This window comes from Neoarius graeffei, chromosome 3, assembly GCF_027579695.1.
Source record: "Neoarius graeffei isolate fNeoGra1 chromosome 3, fNeoGra1.pri, whole genome shotgun sequence".
NCBI lineage: Eukaryota > Metazoa > Chordata > Actinopteri > Siluriformes > Ariidae > Neoarius > Neoarius graeffei.
Window position 1 is genome coordinate 55198707 of NC_083571.1, and position 18877 is coordinate 55217583.

Sequence of the window (18877 nt, forward strand, 5' to 3'; positions counted from 1 at the left end):
TATGACTGACAGGGAGAGAGAAAGAGAGAGAAAAGGAGAATTAATACCATCACAATGAACAGAGAGGATCGGTTTAATGTAATGCAGCCTTAGATGTGACATTAATAATGCGCCACAAAACTTTCCTTTCAGTGCTGGCTGAAATAAAAAATGTCATATGTATAATTCAATGATGACAGACATACCTCTAAAGTGAATGAGAAACGCAGAGGCCTGTGGGATGTGGGAATTATTCTGAAAAAAAGGAGGCAAGGGAGAGAGAAAAAGAAAAGGAGAGATTTCCTTCCTTTCTTTTCTTACCAACCCTTCCTTTCTTCTATCCTTCCTTCTAACTTTTCTTCATCCGACCTCTTCCACCCATTACCTTCTTTCCCCCTTTTACCTTTCTCTTTTATCTTACTTCCATTTCTCCTTCTTCCTTCCTCCTGCTGTCCTCTTTTTTTATTCCACCATCATTCCTTCCTTCGCTCTTCTTTCCTTCCTACTCCTTTCTAGTTTCTGTTTTCACACTGGTATCCTTCCTCCGTGATATCATTCCTTTCTTTTTTCTCACCACCGTCCTTCATTTTTTTATCCACTTTTCATTACTTTTCTCTCTTTGTACCTTCTTTCTGCTTCCTCCCTTTGTCACTTCATTGCACACACATTAGTGGTCTAGAAGCATTGTATATTGGATAGAGCTGAAAGCGAAGTAAAAAGTAAAATTTGGAGCCAAAAGTTGCTTGCAATCAACATAACAGGGTATGGAACTCCACTGTGACACAAGAATATAGCCTATTGTACAATTCTTGATAACAAAAATTAACTATAATGGTACTTGGTAGAGTGTTTACCTTTTCCAATGCACATATTCAGATTTGCATCAAAATCTAATCAATTGTTCTTTGGCTTATGGCTCACTTTTTGTCAAAATTTCATCAAAATCTGTTCACTACTTTTTGAGTTACTCCAACGAAGTTGGTGGAGGTAATAAATAAAATTAGCATACTATGACTGGTGTTCGCAGCACGGTGGTGTAGTGGTTAGCACTGTTGCCTCACAGCAAGAAGGTTCTAGGTTTGAGCCCAGCAGTCGATGGAGGCCTTTCTGTGTGGAGTTTGCATGTTCTCCCTGTGTCCGCGTGGGTTTCCTCCGGGTGCTCCGGTTTCCCCCACAGTCCAAAGACATGCAGGTTAGGTTAACTGGTGACTCTAAATTGACCATAGGTGTGAATGTGAGTGTGAACGGTTGTTTGTCTCTGTGTCAGCCCTGCAATAACCTGGCGACTTGTCCAGGGTGTACCCCACCTCTCACCCATAGTCAGCTGGGATAGGCTCCAGCTTGCCTGCGACCCTGTAGAACAGGATAAGCGACTACAGATAATGAATGGATGGATGGATGAATGTGAGTGTGAATGGTTGTTTGTCTCTAAATGTGTCAGCCCTGCGATGACCTGGCGACTTGTCCAGGGTGTACCCCGCCTCTCACCCTTAGTCAGCTGGAATAGGCTCCAGCTTGTCTGTGACCCTGTACAGGATAAGCAGCTACAGATAATGGATGGATGGATGGATGGATGGATGACTGATTTGAAGCCCTTTCATTTACTTAATTAATGCTGCACTGTATATTTTTCCAGATCTTTCCCTATGTTTATGTTTATCTATCCTCCTCCCTCCCATCAATCTACCATCTTGTCAGGGTCAATATTGGGCTACACTTTCAAATTGCGCTTCTGGACTACAGTACTGACAGTACACTGCATCCTGCAAATGTAATCGCTACAGATTACCACGATCATAATTACACACACCTGCCCTTAGTTACCTCTGCCAAGGAGGTTATGTTTTCGGTAGCATTTGTTTGTTTGTTTGTTTGTTTGTTTGTTTGTTTGTTTGCAACATTATGGAAAAAGTAATGAACTGATTGCTCTGAAATTTTTCCCAGAGGTGTGACTGGGCACAAGTAACAATCCATTAAATGTTGGCGGTGATCCGGATCACCTTCTGGATCCCGGATTTTTTTAAAGGATTAATTTTTTCCCCATTGAAATGAATGGGCACGCGACGCAAAAAACAGATTTTCCCTTCTGTAGGCCAAACCATAAGGTGTAAAGTCATTAAACTTGGTACACTGATAGAGGAGTGGACCCTGATTGATTTCATCAAGTTTCATGTTGGTACGTCTCACGCTGTAGCGCCACCAACTGATCACAGTCTTACATGCGTTCATGCACGTAACTTTTGATCCATATGTCCAATTTTCATAAGTCTGGTGCTGTTGGAATCCTTGGAGCTAGGCGATTCCAACGCACCCTATGACGTCATTCTCCGCCTCATCAGATTTCCCGCCATTTTGAATTTTGTCCAAAGTGAAGGTAGAGTGACCCTGGCTGCACGTTTTGTCCCATCATCACGAAACCTGGCATATATGATCTCCAGTCCATGCCTAATGAATGACATTTGTTTCGCTCTCATATGTCAAAGTGTTCGCCCGTGGCAGCCAATCAAAATCAATGGCAAAACCACCAAACAGGAAGTGAGCTCATATCACAGAAACGCTTTGATATATCAAGACCATATTTAGTGGCATGACTTTGGACACCATCCAAACTACCCTCATCAAATATGGTGTCATTTGGCCACTAGCGGGTGTCACAATTAGCAAAAATGTATTTTGGCTCATATCTCAGAAACGCTTTGACGTATCAAGACCATATTTGTTGAGATGACTTTTGGCACCAGTTCATGTACCCTCATCAAATTTGGTGTCATTTGGCCACTAGGAGGCGCCACAATGAGCAAAAACGTGTTTTGGGTCATATCTCTTTACGGATTTAGAATTACATCTAAATTTTCATGTTAGTGATGCTCTGGGATGTCCCTGTAAAGAACCTTGCCAGCCTGTCATCTCCATATGAGAATCTGCCTTGTGTCTTGGCCAAACTTTCACGTGTTGACACAAAACTTGTCATGTGGGTGTGCGGTCGCCTCTCTTGCCGGGTTGCCATGGCGGCGCACCTGAGCAAGTACACTTTCGCATTTTCTCCGGAAATGCATTCTAGTTAGGATGCAGTGCTGCAGCACAGCAACCTATGGGCTCCCCTAGGGGAGCGCATAGGTTGCAGTGCAAAGCACTGCAACTATTGTTCTTCTACGTGTTTCTTCTTCTTCTTCTTCTTCTTCTTATATTTATTATTCCTACGCAAATTTCGATTTCGAATAACTCAATAACCGTATGTCGCACACAGACAAACAATATATCAAAATGTGCGGCTCGCTCGGACTCGCTATGCTATTACTTTTCTCTACAGAATACGATTTTTTCGCGACGTAGTCGCGAAAAAAATCGCCCAAAAAAACCCCATTCATTTCTATGGAATTAATTGACAAAAAAAAAAACACTTTTTCAAACATCCGCTGCTCTGGCATGCTTTCACCTAGAGACGTGATTCAAACTCTAAAACGTAGGAAAACTTCTCCTCTGTGGATCTGGCATTCAACTTTTCTGCTAGGTTCTACACTTTCGGATCAGTCCCGGCTCAAACACCATGTGGGTTCCGGGAGAAAATCCGGCTTTTGAATGGGTGTCTATTGCGTTACACACCAGTGAAGCTCATTACCTTAGAGTGGAGACAGCTTGAAAAAAAAGCTCAAACTTTCTCGCTTAAACTGTGTTTTCAGCCACAAATTTCACTCTACAGACATGATTTTCTCAAAAGTAGTAGTAAAACTTGTCCTGATTCACACAATGTGTCTACCTAAACAATAGGATTTACAGTTTTTGAATGACAAGCCTCAAACTGAGGACAGGGCAGCCCAGAGGCCTCATTGACACCCATTATAAACGTGACAGAAAAGTCACTCATTTTTAACTCGCTCTAGTGTCCTCATTTTTAATACTACAGACAAAAAATTACATGAGTTTATTCAGGAGACCCTTCTAGCACTCACTGTGAAAGAATTTTGTGAATAGCTGCTTTCATTGTCGAGTTATTTGTTCCTGCTCCTTAGCAAAAAAAACAGCAGAAAAGACCTTGTGTGTCTTAGCTCTCCTGAGGCCCGTCGCCATGCCAACTGAGGCCACTGATGGGGCAGAGAAGGGGGGGGAGGCTGCTGTCTCAAGCACACACATAAATCATGCTCAAAATTTCAAACTTAAACTGTGTTTTCAGCTACAAATTTCACACTACAGACATAATTTTCTCACAAGTAGTAGTCACACTTGTCCTGATTCACACAATGTTTACCTAACCGATAGGATTTACAGTTTTTGAATGAGAAGCCTCAAAGTGAGGAGACTGCAGCTGAGAGGCCTCATTGACACCCATTATAAACGTGACAGAAAAGTCACTCATTTTTAACTCGCTCTAGTGTCCTCATTTTTAACACTACAGACAAAAAAATTACATCAGCTTATTCAGGAGACCCTTCTAGCGCTCACTGTGAAAGAATTTTGTGAATAGCTTCTTTCGTTGTCGAGTTATTTGTCATTGTTGGAGGCCTGCTCCTTCATAAATAACAGCAGAAAACTCAAGACCTTGTGTGTCTTAGCTCTCCTGAGGCCCGTCGCCATGCCGACTGGGGCCAGTGACGGGGCAGAGAGGGGGGGTTTGCTGTCTCAAGCACACACATAAATCATGCTCAAAATTTCAAACTTAAACTGTGTTTTCAGCCACAAATTTCACACTACAGACATAATTTTCTCAAAAGTAGTAGTCACACTTGTCCTGATTCACACAATGTGTTTACCTAACCGATAGGATTTACAGTTTTTGAATGACAAGCCTCAAAGTGAGGAGAGCGCAGCTGAGCGGCCTCATTGACTCCCATTATAAACGTGGCTGAAAAGTCACTCATTTTTAACTCGCTCTAGTGTCCTCATTTTTAACACTACAGACAAAAAAAAGCATCAGCGTATTCAGGAGACCCTTCTAGCGCTCACAGTGAAAGAATTTTGTTAATAGCTGCTTTCGTTTTCGAGTTATTTGTCCTGAGCAAAAAACAGCAGAAATCTGACAAGATCTTGTGTGTCTTAGCGCTCCTGCTCAGGCCCGTCGCCATGCCGACTGGGGCCAGTGAGGGGGCAGAGAGGGGGGAGGGGGCTGCTGTCTCAAGCACACACATAAATCATGGCATTGTAGCTTCATAGCAGGTCACACATTCACGGCCAGCGAACATGCGTGACCGAATTACTTCGCGCACTGCATCCTCTCACAATTTCCCCCGGGGAATTGTCCAGTCTAGTTATTATTATTACCTCCGCCAAGGAGGTTATGTTTTCGGTAGCGTTTGTTTGTTTGTTTGTTTGTTTGTTTGTTTGTTTGTTTGTCTGTTAGCAACATTACGGAAAAAGTAATGAACGGATTGCTCTGAAATTTTTTCCAGAGGTGTGACTGGGCACAAGTAACAATTCATTAAATTTTGGCAGTGATCCGGATCACCTTCTGGATCCCGGATTTTTTTAAAGGATTCTTGGCGGAGGTCTGCGCTCTCCGAGTGCTTTTCTAGTTAACCATGTGATTAGTCCATGCATAAAAAAGCCTTTGTTGTTAAATGTTTCTTTGTCTCACCTTTATATTACAATGCACGACATGTGCCTTTGATCTTGTCCATGACTTTGTCGATGCTTGTATTTGTGTTTGTCTGCTGAGTGCTGCAATTAAAAGAATTATCTGCATTTGCATCTGCCTCCAACCCCTTTCCTGACACTTCCCTCAGTATCTTCCTTCCTTGCTGGCTTTTGGCTTCCCACCAATCAAAGGATAACAAAAGGATTATTTTTATATATATAACTCACTGCAAATTGTCTCCTGAAGACAAAACAAACTAAATCAACTAAAGTAAGCAAGAAAGAAGAGAGCTTCCATCGATGTTTTTGTTTCCAATCTATTTACATTTATTTCATTTTATTCATACAGAGGAAAAGCCAGAGAAAAAACAGACAGTCCCTGCATACCAAATAAAAGCACACTGCAATAAATCGGGACGACAGAAACAAAATTTAGCCTTCTCCTAAACCATGCACCAGACGAGAAGGATGTTCAAATGAAGTGCTTTTGACTCGTTGCCGAAATGAGCACTAGAGTCACTGGTGCAAGCCAATGGCATAAGGTAAAAGAGATTATACGAGTCAAGAGCATTGCAATTCATGTAGATTGCTTGTGCAATGAAGCTCAGTTAATGAAAAACAGTAGAGCTAAGTGTAAGATGAAGCAGGAAATCAACACAATTTAATATCCAAACGTTATGTGAGGAAAAGGTCAGCTGAAGTGAAGAGGAATTCTCTGCTGCAGCGCCAAATGATTTTAGCAACTAATTGTGGTATGCTGCATAGAGAGTACAGCAGACTTGAGCTAAGAGTGGACAGGAGTTTGTTTTTGCTTGAGACTTTGGCAGAATGGTGTATTAGGGCCCAAAAAAAACAGAGCTGAGGATGAGGGTAATATTTTGAGGAAAAAACGAATCAGAATTTCTGATATTACATTACAGGCATTTAGCAGATGCTTTTATCCAGAGCGACATACAACATACCCAGAGCAGCCTGGGGAGCAGTTGGGGGTTAAGTGCCTTGCTCAAGGGTACTTCAGCCATTCCTGCTGGTCCAGGGACTCAAACAAGTGACCTTTTGGTCACAAAGCTGCTTCTCTAATCATTAAGCCCTGGCTTCCCCCATCAGAAGTTTATGAGAAAAAAATTGGATATTATCTAACATTATAAATTCATAAATTTGCAAGAAAAGAAACTCAGAAATTCCAAAATTTAAAAGGCACAAATTTATGAGTGATAAAAAAATGGATTTTTTTTTCCCCCTAAGGAACCAAATCACTTCACTGTGCAAGCTTGGATCTCAGCTGAGTCAAGAGTGATACGAAATGCAGTCTTTCCTCCTCAGTATAAAAGAATTAAGCACAAAGAAAATTTCAACTGCATCTCCCAGAATGCATTGCAGTCGGGAAGCCGGAAAGCATGTGATTGATTGTTGAGCTTCCTGAATGCAATGGGAGATGAATGTATAAACCAAAGAGGTTTGTTAATCCGTGTCTTTTTTCTTTTGTCTTAACTGTTAATAAATGTACAATTATTGTGCAAGAGCAGTTTCCTGTTACTTTCAGTGCGTGGATTCGTCTCATTTGCTCAAATCTCTGTTACTTTGAAATGGATGAGCCAAGAGTTAAAGGAAATGCAGTCTTTCCTCCTCGATCACACAATATGAAAAAATGAAGCACTCAGAGATTTTCTCCTATATTTCCGATAATACACTGCAGCCAGGAAACATGACAGTTTTTGTTCTTTGTGACTTCTTAATCTTAGAATTTCTGAGGTTTTTCATGCAGATTTATGACTTTATAATCTCAGGACATTTCTGAGATTTTTTTTTCCAACCCCGATTCCAAAAAAGTTGGGACAAAGTACAAATTGTAAATAAAAACAGAATGCAATGATGTGGAAGTTTCAAAATTCCATATTTTATTCAGAATAGAACATAGATGACATATCAAATGTTTAAACTGAGAAAATGTATCATTTAAAGAGAAAAAATAGGTGATTTTAAATTTCATGACAACAACACATCTCAAAAAAGTTGGGACAAGGCCATGTTTACCACTGTGAGACATCCCCTTTTCTCTTTACAACAGTCTGTAAACATCTGGGGACTGAGGAGACAAGTTGCTCAAGTTTTGGGATAGGAATGTTAACCCATTCTTGTCTAATGTAGGGTTCTAGTTGCTCAAATGTCTTAGGTCTTTTTTGTCGTATCTTCCGTTTTATGATGCGCCAAATGTTTTCTATGGGTGAAAGATCTGGACTGCAGGCTGGCCAGTTCAGTACCTGGACCCTTCTTCTACGCAGCCACGATGCTGTAATTGATGCAGTATGTGGTTTGGCATTGTCACGTTGGAAAAAGCGAGGTCTTCCCTGAAAGAGACATCGTCTGGATGGGAGCATAATTGCTCTAGAACCTGGATATACCTTTCAGCATTGATGGTGTCTTTCCAGATGTGTAAGCTGCCCATGCCACATGCACTAATGCAACCCCATACCACCAGAGATGCAGGCTTCTGAACTGAGCGCTGATAACAACTTGGGTTGTCCTTCTCCTCTTTAGTCCGAATGACATGGCATCCCTGATTTCCATAAAGAACTTCAAATTTTGATTCGTCTGACCACAGAACAGTTTTCCACTTCGCCACAGTCCATTTTAAATGAGCCTTGGCCCAGAGAAGACGTCTGCGCTTCTGGATCATGTTTAGATACGGCTTCTTCTTTGAACTATAGAGTTTTAGCTGGCAACGGCGGATGGCACGGTGAATTGTGTTCACAGATAATGTTCTCTGGAAATATTCCTGAGCCCATTTTGTGATTTCCAATACAGAAGCTGTTAGGGTTTTGCTGGGATTCGAACCTGGTTCGTTGGTGTGATGATCCAGCAAACCCCCACTAGGCCACCAGGGGGATGACTCAAATGCAGAGGCGTGAGGCGGAAGTAGAAAAAGAATCAAAAAGGTTTATTTAAACTATATACACTATATACAGGGCAAAACAAAAGACAAAAAAAAAAAAAAAACCAAAGAGTATAATCCAAAAGAAAAGCAAAGTGCAAAAATACAAAAGCTAAGAAGATCAAAAAACACAGTACAAAGGAAACTGGAGATAAACATAACAGCACAAAGACTCCGTGACAAGAGGACTGAACTCAGGGGTATAAATAGACAAACTAATTAAGGACACAGGTGAAGATAATTAGGCAATTAACACAAACACAAAACACAGGAACAGTGGCGGCCTCTAGAGGCCAAAATAAACACGACATGAAAAGGAAATAACAGCGGCCTCTAGAGGCCAAAACAGTCCTAGTCCTAACAGGACCCCCCCCTCTAGGAGCGTCTCCTGACGTTCCCAGGGCGATCCGGATGGGCCGAATGGAAGTCCCGACATAGTTCTTTATCAAGGACATCCCGAGCAGGAACCCAGCAGCGCTCCTCAGGACCATAGCCCTCCCAGTCCACCAGATATTGCAACCCGCCGCGGACCCGGCGGGAGTCAAGCAGGCGATTCACAGTGAACACAGTCTGCCCCTGGAAGATGCGGGGGGGTGGGGGGTTCCTAGGGGCAGGGGCATACGTAGACGTCAGTACGGGCCGTAACAGGGAAACATGGAAAGTGGGGTTGATCCTCAGAGTCCGGGGCAACTGGAGCCGGTAGGAGACAGGGTTCACCCTGCGCACCACCTTGAAGGGGCCAATGTAGCGAGGAGCAAGCTTGCGGTTCTCCACCCGCAGTGGAAGGTCCTTAGTGGACAGCCAAACACGCTGCCCAGGGCGGAAAGCGTGTGCAGGTCTTCTATGGCGGTTGGCCTGAGTCTGGTTGGTTCTGGAGGTCTGTATGAGGGTCTTCCTGACCTTGCTCCAGGTCTTGCGACACCGTCTCACATATTGGTTGACCGAGGGCACCCCCGCGTCCTCCTCCTGGTCCGGGAACAGAGGTGGCTGGAACCCGAATTGGCACTGGAATGGCGACAGCTTGGTGGCCGATGACTGCAGGGTGTTGTGGGCGTACTCCGCCCATGGCAGCCAGGTGCTCCACGATGTCGGGTTATCCATAGCCAGGCCTCGCAGGGTGGTTTCCAGGTCCTGGTTGAGCCTCTCCGTCTGACCATTGGACTGTGGGTGAAACCCAGAGGAGAGGCTGGCAGTGGCTCCGATGACCTTGCAGAACCCGTGCCACACTCGGGAGGAGAACTGGGGCCCTCGGTCTGAGACGATGTCCTGTGGAAGACCAAAGACTCGGAAGACATGATTAAACAAAAGTTTCGCAGTTTCAAGAGCAGAGGGGAGTTTGCACAGTGGTATGAAGCGGCAGGCCTTGGAGAATCTGTCAACTAAGACCAAAATGACCGTGTTACCTTGTGACTCAGGGAGACCCGTGATAAAGTCGACTGCCACGTGGGACCAGGGACGCCGGGGAATGGTCAGAGGATGCAGGAGACCCTGGGGACGCTGTCGTGGGTTCTTGGTTCTGGTGCAAACCTCACAGGACAGGACAAATGACCTTACTTCCTTCTCCATGTTAGGCCACCAGAAGCGTCTTTTCAGGAAGTCCAGGGTCCTCCGAGCTCCCGGGTGGGCGGTGAGAGGGGAAGAGTGACCCCACTGGAGAACCTTGGCCCGGGCTTGATGTGGGACGTACAAGAGGCCTGGTGGCCCCGTCCCAGGACCGGGGTCCTGGCGTTGGGCTCGTCGGACAGCCTCCTCAATACCCCAGCGGACAGGGGCCACAATCCGGGACACAGGGATAATAGGCCCGACTTCATTCTCCCTGTTAGTGGCAGAGAACAGTCTGGACAGTGCGTCAGGTTTGGTGTTCTTGGAGCCGGGGCGGTATGAGAGGGTGAAGTCAAACCGACTGAAAAACAGGGCCCACCTAGCCTGTCGAGGGTTCAGTCTCTTGGCTTGCTGGAGGTACTCCAGGTTCTTGTGGTCAGTCCAAACCAGGAATGGATGTTGTGCTCCCTCCAGCCAGTGCCTCCACTCCTCAAGGGCCAGTTTGACCGCTAGCAGTTCTCGATCCCCCACATCGTACCGGGACTCAGCAGGACTCAGGCGGTGGGAGAAGTAAGCGCAGGGGTGCAGCTTTCCTTCCGAACGTTGAGAGAGCACCGCGCCGACACCACTGTCCGAGGCGTCCACCTCCACGATGAATGGTTGGGAGGTGTCCGGGAGAACCAGAATGGGTGCCGTGCAGAAGCGGTCCTTGAGGTCTTTGAACGCCTTTTCTGCCTGAGGAGACCAGCCATAAGATCCACCTGTCCCTTTGGTGAGGTCTGACATGGGTGCTGCCACAGAACTGAAGTTCCTGATGAACTTGCGGTAGAAGTTAGCGAATCCTAAGAACCGCTGAACCTCCTTAACAGACTTGGGAGTAGGCCAATCCCGGACGGCCAGGGTCTTGGCAGGGTCCATTTGGAGTTGGCCTGTCCATACAATAAATCCCAGAAAGGAGACCTCGGGAACATGAAATTCGCATTTCTGGGCCTTGGCGAACAGATTGTTCTGTAGCAGCCTCTGGAGAACCTGGCGGACATGGTGGCGGTGCTCCTGCACGGTCTTGGAAAAGATAAGGATGTCGTCGAGGTAGACAAAAACGTATAGGTTAATCATGTCCCTTAAGACGTCGTTGATTAGGGCCTGAAAAACAGCTGGTGCGTTGGTGAGTCCGAAGGGCATCACCTGGTATTCGTAGTGCCCAGACGGGGTGTTAAAGGCAGTCTTCCACTCGTCTCCCTGTCGGATACGGATGAGGTGGTATGCGTTCCGTAGGTCCAACTTGGTGAAGACGGTGGCGCCTTGGAGCAGGTCGAAAGCTGTGGACATCAGCGGAAGGGGATATCGGTTGCGCACAGTGATCTTATTCAGGCCCCTGTAATCAATACATGGTCGGAGCCCCCCATCCTTCTTGCCGACAAAGAAGAAGCCGGCTCCAGCAGGTGAAGTGGAGGGTCGAATAAACCCAGAGACCAGGGCATCTTTGAGGTATTCCTCCATGGCCTTGCGTTCTGGCTGAGAGAGTGAAAACAGTCTGCCACGAGGAGGGGTAGTCCCAGGGAGCAAGTCGATGGCACAGTCGTAGGCCCGGTGCGGAGGAAGAACGGCGGCCCTGCTCTTGCTGAATACCTCCTTGAGATCCCAGTACTCTGTGGGAACTTGAGATAACTCGGTGAGATCAGGGGGCTCGGCAGGAGACACAGGAGAGCTAGAGAGCAGACAAGAGGCATGGCATGCAGGGCCCCATTCCACAACCTGGCTTGTTACCCAGTCTATGCGAGGGTTGTGGCGAGTAAGCCAAGGAAGGCCTAGAATAACTGGGAACTCAGGTGAAGGAATCAGGTGCAGGGATATTTCTTCCTTGTGACCTTGAGACTGGAGGAAGACTGGAGAAGTAACTTGGGTGACTCTTCCATCACCTAACGCTTGGCCATCGAGGGCAGACACAGACAGAGGGACTTCAAGAGGTGCAGTAGGTATATTGATGCTTTGGGCGAAGTGAATATCCATAAAGTTCCCAGCCGCCCCTGAGTCTATCAAAGCTTGACAAGAGTGGACAGACTCACCCCAGGAGATGGAGACCGGGATGTAGATTCCTTGGCCAGGGAGTCCGGGAGAGAGGGTAGGCCCCGTCACAACCCTCCCTCGGCTGGACGGGGCGGTCCTTTTCCCAAGAGTTCGGGACATGATGCTCGGAAGTGACCAGGCTTGCCACAGTAGATGCAGCACTTGTCCCTCCTTCTGCGCTCCCTCTCAGATGCGGAGAGGCGAGTACGACCCACTTGCATGGGTTCTGGACAGTCACTGAAGGAGGTAGACGGTCTCCAGGTAGAGGTAGGGAGGCTGGGGGGGCTCAAGGCTTGGTGGCGTTCTCTCATCCTGTTGTCCAGACGAATAGCATGTGAGATGAGGGTTTCGAGGTCACTTGGGCATCCAATAGAGGCCAGACCGTCCTTGATGGGGTCAGACAGACCATGGTGGAAGGCTGACACCAGGGCAGTCTCGTTCCATCCACTTACTGCTGCGAGTGTTCGGAACGAGATGGCGTAATCTGCGACGCTTCCTCCTTGCCGGATGGACATGAGCTTTCGGGCTGCGTCGGTACTGATGTCTGCCTGATCGAAGACCCGAAGCATCTCTTCAGAAAACAGCTGGAAATCAAAGCACTCAGGTCCCTGTCTTTGCCAGATAGCAGTAGCCCAGGCTCGCGCCTTACCAGCTAATAAGGTGATCACAAAGGCAATCTTGCGGCGATCCGTAGTGTAGGTGGTAGGCTGAAGCTCAAAGGTGAGTTGACACTGGGTAAGGAACTCTCGGCACTCACTGTGCTTGCCGTCATACCTCTGTGGTGCAGGAAGGCTGGGTTCACGAGGTGAAGAAGGCAGCATTGCAGGAGGCACTGGAGCAGGAGTGGGAGCTGGATCAGGAGCAGGAACTGGATCAGGAGCAGGAGATGCAGGCAGAGATGTCAGCTGTGCCAGGGTTTTCCCAATTTGCTGAAGCAGTTCCTCGTGGCGAGCGAGGGCCTCACGTTGGCTGGTGAGCGTACGTCCATGAGCGTCCATGGTCGCTCCGAAGCGTGTCAAAGCTGCCATAATTCCCTGAAGGTTGGCCGGGTAGACAGTTGAAGCAGCCTCTGCTGAGTCGGTCATGACGGAGTCTTTCTGTTAGGGTTTTGCTGGGATTCGAACCTGGTTCGTTGGTGTGATGATCCAGCAAACCCCCACTAGGCCACCAGGGGGATGACTCAAATGCAGAGGCGTGAGGCGGAAGTAGAAAAAGAATCAAAAAGGTTTATTTAAACTATATACACTATATACAGGGCAAAACAAAAGACAAAAAAAAAAAAAAAAAAAACCAAAGAGTATAATCCAAAAGAAAAGCAAAGTGCAAAAATACAAAAGCTAAGAAGATCAAAAAACACAGTACAAAGGAAACTGGAGATAAACATAACAGCACAAAGACTCCGTGACAAGAGGACTGAACTCAGGGGTATAAATAGACAAACTAATTAAGGACACAGGTGAAGATAATTAGGCAATTAACACAAACACAAAACACAGGAACAGTGGCGGCCTCTAGAGGCCAAAATAAACACGACATGAAAAGGAAATAACAGCGGCCTCTAGAGGCCAAAACAGTCCTAGTCCTAACAGAAGCATGCCTGTATGTGATGCAGTGCCATCTAAGGGCCCGAAGATCACAGGCACCCAGTATGGTTTTCTGGCCTTGACCCTTACGCACAGAGATTGTTCCAGATTCTCTGAATCTTTTGATGATATTATGCACTGTAGATGATGATATGTTCAAATTCTTTGCAATTTTACACTGTTGAACTCCTTTCTGATGTTGCTCTACTATTTGTCGGCAGAGAATTAGGGGGATCGGCGATCCTCTTCCCATCTTTACTTCTGAGAGCCGCTGCCACTCCAAGATGCTCTTTTTATACCCAGTCATGTTAATGACCTATTGCCAGTTGACCTAATGAGTTGCAATTTGGTCCTCCAGCTGTTCCTTTTTTGTACCTTTAACTTTTCCAGCCTCTTATTGCCCCTGTCCCAACTTTGAGATGTGCTGCTGTCATGAAATTTCAAATGAGCCAATATTTGGCATGAAATTTCAAAATGTCTCACTTTTGACATTTGATATGTTGTCTATGTTCTATTGTGAATACAATATCAGTTTTTGAGATTTGTAAATTATTGCATTCCGTTTTTATTTACAATTTGTACAATTTGTACTTTGTCCCAACTTTTTTGGAATCGGGTTTGTCAATTTTTTGTTTTGTTTTGAGGTTTTGTTGTTTTATTTTTAATAAAATTTCAGCTTTTAAACGAGGATATTCTGAGTGTTTTCTCAGGATTTTTTTTTTCTTTTACGTACAGTGGCCCTAATACATGGTCATACTTTGGCATTGTAGTCAGACAGTAATGTGAAACTTTTTATTTTCAAAATGACTAACATTGGAGCTTTGTTCATGACTATCTGCTCAGCTCAGCTTTCACCTCACTGGATAAAGTTGAAATAGATGAACTTGGTGCAAAGAGAAATTAATTGCTACTGGAAAAAAAAAAGCCTTGAGAAAACTTGAAGTCTCAAAATGTAATAACATTTTATAATCCTGTCTTGTCTTTTCAGCATTCAGCATGACTGCATAATAAATTAAAAATAATTAAAAATAATTAATTAAAAATAATTAAAAATACGATGAGATTGTACTCTAGTTGTGTATTTACATACATGTTTCACTGTAATTAAACATTTGTACTTTTTCTTATTACTTGAGGTTTTGAAGATGAAATGTTCCATTTTTGCTAGTTATTTTTGATCATGGTTATATGCTAAAAACTACAAATGCATTTCACCCTGGAAGACTAAGCGCCAATTAAATTTTAAATTATTCAAATAAAGCAGTTTCCTGCCAAAAATCTACGAATCAGACACCAAATGCTTATCAGCAACAATGTCTGAGACAGTGGCGACAGTGTGATAATGATCTGCAAATTATGCAAACCAAAGCCCAAAGAGATATTGGCATTTCACAGCTTAACATACAACCCATGGAAACTTTGTGTGAAACCCTCTCTGAACTCCACTGTGAAATATGAATATATGATGTAATCTTTTAAATAATGTAAGTTAATAAATAAAATTAGCATACCATGACTGGTCTGAAGCTGTATCACCTACTTAATACTGCATTGTTTATTTTTCCAGATCTCTTTCCCTATGTTTATGTCTATCTATCCTCCTTCCATCTTCCCGTCAAGTCGGTGTCAGGCTGTCCTTCCAAGTTGCGCTTCTGGACTACACTTGTGAACTACATTACAAAGAGTACACCAGAGCCTGCAGATGTAATTGCAACAGACTACCACAGACATACCGACTAGTGGCCTAGTGGTAGCGTGTCCGCCTCTCGATCGGGAGATTGTGAGTTCTATTCACGGTCGGGTCATACCAAAGACCATCATAAAAATGGTACCTACTACCATCTGGCAAGGCACGCTGCAATACAGATGTGCATGGGGAGTTAAACTCTCGTGGTTACCAGAGGACTAGCCCCCCTACTGTAACCCTAGCTATGTAATAGGCGAGAGGCCGAGGGCTACTGAAACGGAGATCGGCGCCGCCCGATGCGCCACCATCAGAGTTGGGCCTGGTTAGTACTTGAGTGGGAGACTGCCCAGGAATACCAGGTACTGTAAAGCGCGGGAAGGACTTTAAGCTTTTTTTAAGTTAACCACGGACATTATTGTACACACATGCCTTTAGTTATATTATACAATTAAGCCATTAGCTACGGTAACTAAGTGAGCTAGGCTAGCTAGTAAACTTAAGATGCCACTTCAATTGGGTGTCAGGGTGGTGAGTGGTAAGCATGGTCGCCTCACAGCAAGAAGGTTCTGGGTTTGAGATCGGCGAGGGCCTTTCTGTGTGGAGTTTGCATGTTCTCCCCGTGGGTTTCCTCCGGGTGCTCTGGTTTCCCACACTCCAAAGACATGCAGTTAGGTTAATATGGGACGGCCTTGGACTGAGGTGCCCTTGAGTGAGGCACATAACTCCCAACTGCTCCCTGGGTGCTGTTAGCATGGCTGCCCACTGCTTTGGGTATGTATATGTGTGTGTTCACTGCTTCAGATGGGTTAAATGCAGAGAGGAAATTACACAAGTGTGTGATGAATAAATTTGTGCTTTTTTTTTCAATGTTTAATAGTGATTTCCTGAGGTGTTAAATATTTCTACTGTAGCCTATATGTAAGGGCCATCTTGCTAGATACAAAATACAGTGTCTTTCAAAAGTATTTCTCCCCCTTGGTGTTTGTCCTGTTTTGTTGCATTACACGCTGGAATTAAAATAGATTTTGGGGGGGTTAACACCATTTGATTTACAGAACACGCCGACCACTTTAAAGGTGAAAATTGTTGTTTTATTGAGAAACAAACAATAATTAAGATGAAAAAAAAACAGAAATCTGGAGTGTGCATAGGTATTCACCCCACCCCCAAAAGTCAATACTTTGTCGAGCCACCTTTTGTTGCAATTACAGCTGTGAGTCTCTTGGGCTATGTCACTATTAGCTTAGCATATCTAGCCACTGGGATTTTTGCCCATTCCTCAAGGCAAAACTGCTTCAACTCCAAGTTAGATGGGTTGCGTTGGTGTACAGCAATCTTCAAGTTCTGCCACAGATTCTCAATTGGATTGAGGTCTGGGCTTTGACTCGGCCATTCCAAGACATTTAAATGTTTCCCTTTAAACTACTCCAGTGTAGCTTTAGCAGTATGTTTTGGGTCATTGTCCTGCTGGAACATGAACCTTCGTCCCAGTCTCAAACCTCTGGCCGACTCAAACAGGTTTTCCTCCAGAATTGCCCTGTATTTAGTGCCATCCATCTTTCCTTCAATCCTGACCAGCTTTCCTGTCCCTGCAGATGAAAAATATCCCCACAGCATGATGCTGCCACCACCATGCTTCACTGTAGGAATGGTGTTCTCAAAGTGTTTGGTTTGTGCCACACATGGTGTTTCCCATGATGCCACAAAAGAACAATTTTAGTCTCATTTGACCAGAGAACCTAATTCCATGTGTTTGGGGAGTCTGCCACATGCTGTGGGGCAAACTCCAAATGTGTTTTCTTTAGCAATGGCTTTTTTTCTGGCCACTCTTCCATAAAGCCCCGCTCTGTAGATTGTATGGCTTAAAGTGGTCCTATGGACAGATACTCCCATCTCCGCTGTGGATCTTTGCAGCTCCTTCAGTGTTATCTTTGGTGTCTTTGTTGCATCTCTGATTAATGCCCTCCTTGCCTGGTCTGTGAGTTTTGGTGAGTGGCCTTCTTTTATCAGGTTTGTAGTGGTGCCATATTCTTTCTATTTTGCTATAATGGATTTAATGGTGCTCCCTGGGATATTCAAAGTTTGTGATATTTTTTATAACCCAACCCTGATCTATACTTCTCCACAACTTTGTCTCTGACCTGTTTGGAGTGCTGCTTGGTTTTCATGTTGCTTGCTTCATAGTGTTGTAGAGTCGGGGTCCTTCCAGAACAGGTTGATTTATACAGACATCATGTGACAGATCATGTGACACTTTGATTGCACACAGTTGGATCTTAATCAACTAATTATGTGACTTTTGACATGAATTGGTTGGACCAACTCTTATTTAGGGGTTTCATATGAAAGGAGGTGAGTACCTATGCACACTCCAGATTTCTGTTTTTTCATCTTAATTATTGTTTGTATCACAATAAAATAACAATTTTCACCTTTAAAGTGGTAGGTATGTTCTGTAAATCAAATAGTGCTAACCCTCCAAAAATCCATTTTAATTCCAGCTTGCAATGTGACAAAACAGGACAAACACCAAGAGGGATGAATACTTTAGCAAAATACTGTACATACTTTCTAGCTTGAAACGTGTATGAATTAACTGAAAGCTACTGAAAGCCCAACAGCATTTAGCTATGTTTTCAGATAAGCTTCACTGATTGTAGCCATATAGTATAAAAATGGAATTTGTGAAATCTTTATTCAAGTAGTTAACCTTCCTTCCTTATTTATTCTTAATTTTCTTGACCACAACTTTTCCTTTCACATATGAATGAACTTGTATGAGTTCTTTCTATAATAAGAGTACTTTCACTCAAGTCACCACTGCTTGATCCAACACAAAAATCAGTGCCAAATATTTTAGTGTTTAGGCTCAGCTGCTATTTTAATATCTTGTTCTTTTCCAGATTGGATAATATTTTTTGTTTGTTTGTTTTTCAGAATTTGAACCAAACCTAAGGAAAGAGCAGCACCAAACAGCCCCCCACACACACACACATTACACACTGTAGTATTTATGCCTTCATTCAGGGCTCTATACATTAGTTTGTGTGTAGTAGTATGGTAAGGGGGTAGATTCCTGCCCAGGAGCCAGAATTTACAAATCTGCCCCTAATTTCAGTGTAGAATCTGACTGACATAAGAGTTACACTATATGGCAAAAACATATGGACACCTGACCATCACACCAAGGCAGGCTCCTCAGACCTGCCTGATCCATCCTGATGCCCTACGTCTGGTTGGAGTCTCATCACATCGCTCCTGTGGAGGACGGCCCCATATGGACAGTTGAAAATCACACTTGGAAGATGCTCTGGACACTTACAGTAATACTTTTATGGCTGAGGACTACAGCGGACTTGCTAACTTTAGGACTGCAGTTGTCATGAACAGTCTTGCACTCAAGTTTCCATCAATGAAGAGTTATAACATCACCGAAACTGTCTTCATGTTAAAAATGTTATAATCACATTGTCTGTTATCACCCAGATGAGGAAGGGTTCCCTTTTGAGTCTGATTCCT